This window comes from Macaca thibetana, chromosome 4 (assembly GCF_024542745.1).
Source record: "Macaca thibetana thibetana isolate TM-01 chromosome 4, ASM2454274v1, whole genome shotgun sequence".
NCBI lineage: Eukaryota > Metazoa > Chordata > Mammalia > Primates > Cercopithecidae > Macaca > Macaca thibetana.
In genome coordinates, this window is record NC_065581.1 from 165,027,093 (window position 1) to 165,033,092 (window position 6,000).

General features: G+C 57.4%; 1 protein-coding gene across 1 annotated transcript in view; it reads right to left on the reverse strand.

Annotated features, from left to right (window-relative positions):
- Nucleotides 1-5,047, reverse strand: part of RPS6KA2 (ribosomal protein S6 kinase A2) — a 491,259-nt gene extending 486,212 nt beyond the window's left edge. The window contains exon 1 of the mRNA XM_050789393.1: nt 4,845-5,047. The gene's annotated coding sequence lies outside the window, so the exon portion shown is untranslated. The remainder of the gene's footprint in view (nt 1-4,844) is intronic.
- Between the last annotated feature and the right edge of the window lie 953 nt (nt 5,048-6,000).

The following is a 6,000-nucleotide window of genomic DNA, read 5'->3' on the forward strand; positions in this document are numbered from 1 at the left end:
TTAAAAGCCAAAAGAGCCACAAGGCAGGACCCTCCATTAGAAACACGTACAGAAGGACTCCTAGTATGGGGTAATCCCCTCCGGGAAACCAAGCTCGAGTACTCAGAAGAAACAGAATGGGGAGCCTCATGAGGACATAGTTTCCTCACCTCAGGATGGCTAGCCACCGAAGAAGGAAAAATACTTTTACCTGCAGCTAACCAATGAAATTACTTAAAACCCTTCACCAAACCTTTCACTTACGCATTGATAACACCCATCAGATGGCCAAATCATTATTTACTGGACCAGGCCTTTTCAAAACTATCAAGCAGGGCCTGTAAACTGCCAAAGAAATAATCCCCTGCACTTCAGGCCATACATTTCAATCCCTGTATCTTTAATCTCTTTTTTAAGTTTGTCTCTTCCAGAATCAAAGCTGTAAAACTACAAATAGTTCTTCAAATGGAACCCTAGATGCAGCCCATGACTAACATCTACTGTGGACCCCTGGACCAGCCTGCTAGCCCATGCTCTGATGTTAACGACATCGAAAGCACCCCTGCCAAGGAAATCTCAACTGCACAACCCCTACTACGCCCCAATTTGGCAGGAAGCAGTTAGAGTGGCAGTCAGCCAAACTCCCCAGCAGCATTTGGGTTTTCTTGTCGAGAGGGGGGACTGAGAGACAGGACTAGCTGGATTTCCTGGGCCAACTAAGAACCCCAAAGCCTAGCTGGGAAGATGACCGCTTCCACCTTTAAACATGGGGCTTGCAACTTAGCTCACACCCGACCAATCGGACAGTAAAGAGAGCTCACTAAAATGCTAATTAGGCAAAAACAGGAGGTAAAGAAATATCCAATCATCTATTGCCTGAGAGCACAGGAGGGACAATGATCGGGATATAAACCCAGGCATTCAAGCAGGCAACAGCTACCCTCTTTTTGGGTCCCCTCCTTTTATATGGCAACTCTGTTTTCACTCTACTAAATCTTGCAACTGCAAAAGAAATAGTGTCTGCTGAAGGCCTATGTGCTGTATAAGAAAACACAACATCAACAATATTATTCTATTTGCATCACTATCACTCATTTACTTCTAGAAGGATGGCCTCTGCTTGGAGGGAAAAAAATGGGCAATTGAAGCAGAGTTGAAGCATCATTAGGGCAATATGCCTCTGTCTTTTTAAAGCCTTGGGCATCTGAGGCTCACTGGTAGGAGATAAAATGTGTGAGCACTCAGACACCCCCAGACAGACAGGAAAGAAACACTGGCATTAAAAGTGCTCTCACACCCAAACTCAGGACCACGCAAAGCCTGTACATGTTACCTTATTTGGAAATAGGATCTTTCAGATGTAGCAAGATAAAGGAATACTGTACATGGGTGAGCTCTAGGCCAATGATTGGTGTCTTAATGAGCACAGAGAAATACGAACACACAGGGAGGAGAATGCCAGGTGAACGAACACGCAGAGAGGAGAACACTGGAGGAATGCGCACACAGAGGAGAGAATGCCGGGTGAACTCACACAGAGGGGAGAACGCCAGGTGAACCCCACAGAGGGTAAGAACGCCGGGTGAACCCACACAGGGGTAAGAACGCTGGGTGAACGCACAGAGGGGAGAACGCCTGAGGAAGGCACACAGAGGGGAGAACGCCAGGTGACCACGCACAGTCGGGGGAAAGCCGGTGGAACGACAGGTGAACTTACAGAGAGAAGAACGCCCGGTGAACGCTCAGAGGGAGAATGCCCAGAGTTGAGAACGCCAGGTGAACGCACACAGCGGGGAGAACGCCGGGTGAACGCACACAGCGGGGAGAACGCCGGGTGAACGCGTAGAGAGGGGAGAACGCCGGGGGAACGTGCAAAGAGGGGAGAACGCCGGGGGAACGCAGAGAGGGGGGAGAACGCTGGGGGAAGGCACGGGGAGTGGGGAACGCATAGAGAGGGGAGAACGCCGAGGGAACACACACAGCAACGTGAAGGAACAGGGGGGAGAACGCTGGGCGAACCCACACAGAGGGGAAAACGCCGGGTGAACGCTCACAATGGGGAAAACGCCGGGTGAACTCACAAAGCAGAGAGCACCGGAAGAACACACACAATGGGGGAGAGGAGAACACAGGTAAACGCGCACAGAGGAGAGAACGCCTGAGGAACGCATACAAAGAATACTGGGTGAATGCACAGAGAAGAGAACGCCAGGTAACCACACAGTGGGGTGAACGCACACAACGGAGAGCGCCGGGTGAACCCACACAGGGGGTGGTGAATGCCAGGTGAACGCACACAGTGGGGTGAAGGCACAAAGTGAGGAGAACGGTGTGTAAACGCACACACAGGGGAGAACCCTGGGTGAAGGCAGAGAGAAGGCCTGGCGAACGCAGAGAGGGGAGAATGCTGGGTGAACGCCTGGGAAACCCGCACACTGCTGTGAACGCACCCAGGTGGGGAGAACGCCGGGTGAACGCACCCAGGTGGGGAGAACGCCGGGTGAACGCACCCAGGTGGGGAGAACGCCGGGTGAACGCACCCAGGTGGGGAGAACGCCGGGTGAACGCACCCAGGTGGGGAGAACGCCGGGTGAACGCACACACGGGTGAACGCATAGAGCGAGGAGAACGCCGGGTGAACGCAGAGTGGGGAGAATGCCGCGTCAACGCACACACAAGGGTGAACGGACTCAGGAGAACGCTGTGTGAACGCACACTGGGAGAACGCCCAAAGCAGGGAGATCGCCAGGTGAACGCGCAGACGGGGGAGAACGCCAGGTGAAAGCACACAGCGCAGAGAACGCCGGGGGGCAAGCACACAGCGGGGAGAACGCGGGGGTGGGGGCAAGCACACGGCGGGGAGAACGCCGGGGGGGCACGCACACAGCGGGAAGAACGCACGCACACAGCGGGAGAACGCCGGGGGGGGGCACGCACACAGCCGGGAGAACGCCGGGGCGGGGGGCACGCACACAGCGGGGAGAACGCGGGGGGGGCACGCACACAGCGGGGAGAACGCCGGGGCGGGGGGCACGCACACAGCGGGGAGAACGCCGGGGGGGGGGGCACGCGGGGGGGGCACGCACACAGCGGGGAGAACGCCGGGGGGGGCACGCACACAGCGGGGAGAACGCGCTGGGGGGGGGGGGGCACGCACACAGCGGGGAGAACGCGGGGGGGGCACGCACACAGCGGGGAGAACGCCGGGGCGGGGGGCACGCACACAGCGGGGAGAACGCCGGGGCGGGGGGCACGCACACAGCGAGGAGAACGCCGGGGGAACGCACACAGGGCTGAACGCCCAGAGCGAAGAGAACTCCCGGTGAACGTGCACACATGGGTGAACGCACAGAGCAGGGAGAACACCGGGTGGATGGACACTGTGGGGAGAACCCCGGCTGAACGCAGAGTGGGGGAGAACGCACGGTGGACGCAGAGACGTGAATGCGCACAGCGCGGGAGAACGCCCGCAGAACGCGCACAGCGCGGGAGAAGGTTGGTCATACAGTGGGGAGAATGCCAGGTGAATGCACACAGGTTGGAAAACTCCGGGTGAACGCATAGAAGGAAGTGAATGCACACAGGGGGAGAAGGCTAGGTGGCGCAGGGAAGTGAACGCACACAGTCGGGAGAACGCAGAGCTGGGTGAACGCATAGAACAGGGAGAACGCCCGATGAATGCACAGTGGGGAGAATAGCGGTGGAACATACAGTGGGGAGAACACCCAGGGTGAATGCACTCAGAAGAACGAACGCCAAGTGAACGCACAGAGGGGAGAACGCAGGGTGAACACACAGAGAAGTGAACGCCCAGAGGGGAGAATGCAAGGTGAACGCACACACCGGGGAGATCGCTGGGTGAAAGCACAGACTGGGGAGAAAGCCTGGTGAAAGCATAGACGGGGGAGAACACACAGCGTTCACACACAGGAGAGAACCTCCAGTGAGTGCACAGAGAGAAGAATGCCACAGGAACGCACAATGGGGAGAATGCCATGTGAAGGCACAAAGGGAGAACACCGCGTGAACGCACACACGTGGGGGAGAAAGCCAGGGAAAGGCAAAATAAATAGAATGCAGTAGGAACGCACAGGAGAGAGAATGCAACGGGAACACTCAGAGGGAGAGCTCCGCCTGAACAAAGGGGGAGAACACCTGCTGAATGCACGGAGTTGGAGAACGCCGGGTGAACGCACGGGGGAGATGCCCTACGAACACAGAGAAGGAAGAATGCAGGTGGAACACACACGTGGTTCGAGAACACCCCGCTAACGCACAGGATACAGGACGCCGGGTGAAAGCACAGGAGGGAAATAGCGTGCGAACGCTCAGCGGGGAGAACGCCTGGTGAATGCACAGGAGGGATAACGCCAGGTGAACAGGCAGGGAGAAAACGCCGCACTAAAACACACTGGAATTAACACAGAGCGAGCACGCAGGTACACAGGTGGGAGAACGTCACACGAGGGTGGGGGCTGGGGGAAGAACGTCGGGAGATCACACAGGGAGCAGAACGCCCAGTGCACACACAAAGGGGAGAAGTTTGTGAACACAAAGGGAGAAGAATGCCTGGGGAAACACGGTAGGGAGAAACGCCGGGTGAACGCACACAGCAGGGAGAAAGCCACGGGAATGCAAACAGGAGAACACCTGGTGAACCTACGGGTTAGGGGAGAACGCCGGTGAACCCGCACCAACACACGGGGGAAATAACGGCATATGAACACACAAGGAGAATGCCCTGTGAACACACAGGAAGAGAATGTCAGGCAAACTCGCAGGGGGAAAAGGCCATATGAACCTGTGTCCAGAATTGGTAGGTTCTTCGTCTCACTGACCTCAAGAATGAAACCACGGACCCTTACGGTGAGCGTTACAGTTCTTAAAAGACGGTGTGTGTCCGGAGTTTATTCCTTCAAACGTTCAGATACGTCCGCAGCTTCTTGCTTCTGTGTGGGTGCAAGGTCTACACTGTCACGAGCGAAGCCGCAGACCTTCATGGTGGATACTATAACTCTCAAAGGCAGCGCGGACCCATAGAGCAAAAGAACAAAGCTTCCACGGTGGATAAGGAGAAAGCAAGCCCGTTGCCGCTGCTGGCGCCAGCAGCCTGCTTTTATTCCCTTATCTGACCCCACCCACATCCTGCTGATTGGTCCATTTTACAGAGAGCTGATTGGTCCGTTTTGACAGCGTGCTGATTGGTGTGTTTACAATCCTTGAGCTAGACACAGTGCTAGACAGAAAGGTTCTCCAAGTCCCCAGTATGTTAGCTAGATACAGAGTACCAATTGGTGTATTTACAAATCTTGAGCTAGACACAGAGTACTGATGGGTGTATTTACAAACCCTGAGCTAGGCACAGAGCGCTGATTGGCGCCTCTACGATCCCTTAGCTAGACATAAAAGTTCCCCAAGTCCCTACTAGACTCAGGAACCCAGCTGGCCTCACCCAGTGGATCCCGCACTGGAGCTACATGCGGAGCTGCCCGCCAGTCCCCAGCCGCACCTGCACTCGTCAGCCCTTGGGCGGTCGATAGGAGCAGGGGGCGGCGCCCGTCGAGGAGGCTTGGGCCGCCCCGGAGCCCACGGCGGAGGCGGGGGCTTGGGCATGGCGGGTTGCAGCTCCTGAGCGCTGCCCCGCCAGGAGGCAGCTGAGCCTCCCCGAGAATTTGAGCACAGCGCCGGCAGTGCTGGGGGACCCCGCGCAACCTCCGCAGCTGCTGGCCAGGGTGCTAAGCCTCTCACCGCCCTGGGCCAGCGGCGCCAGCCGGCCGCTCAGTGTGCTGGGCCCTCCGAGCCCACGCCCGCACCTGCGGAACTCGCACTGGCCCGCGAGCGCCGCGCACAGCCCCTGTTCTGCCCGCGCCTCTCCCTCCACACCTACCCGCAAGCGGACGGAGGCGGCTTCGGCCTCAGTCAGTCCAGAGAGGGGCTCCCACGGTGCTGTGGCAGGCTGAAGGGCTCCTCAAGCGCCGCCCAAGGCCCAGGAGGCGCTGAGAGTGAGGGCTGCTAGCACAT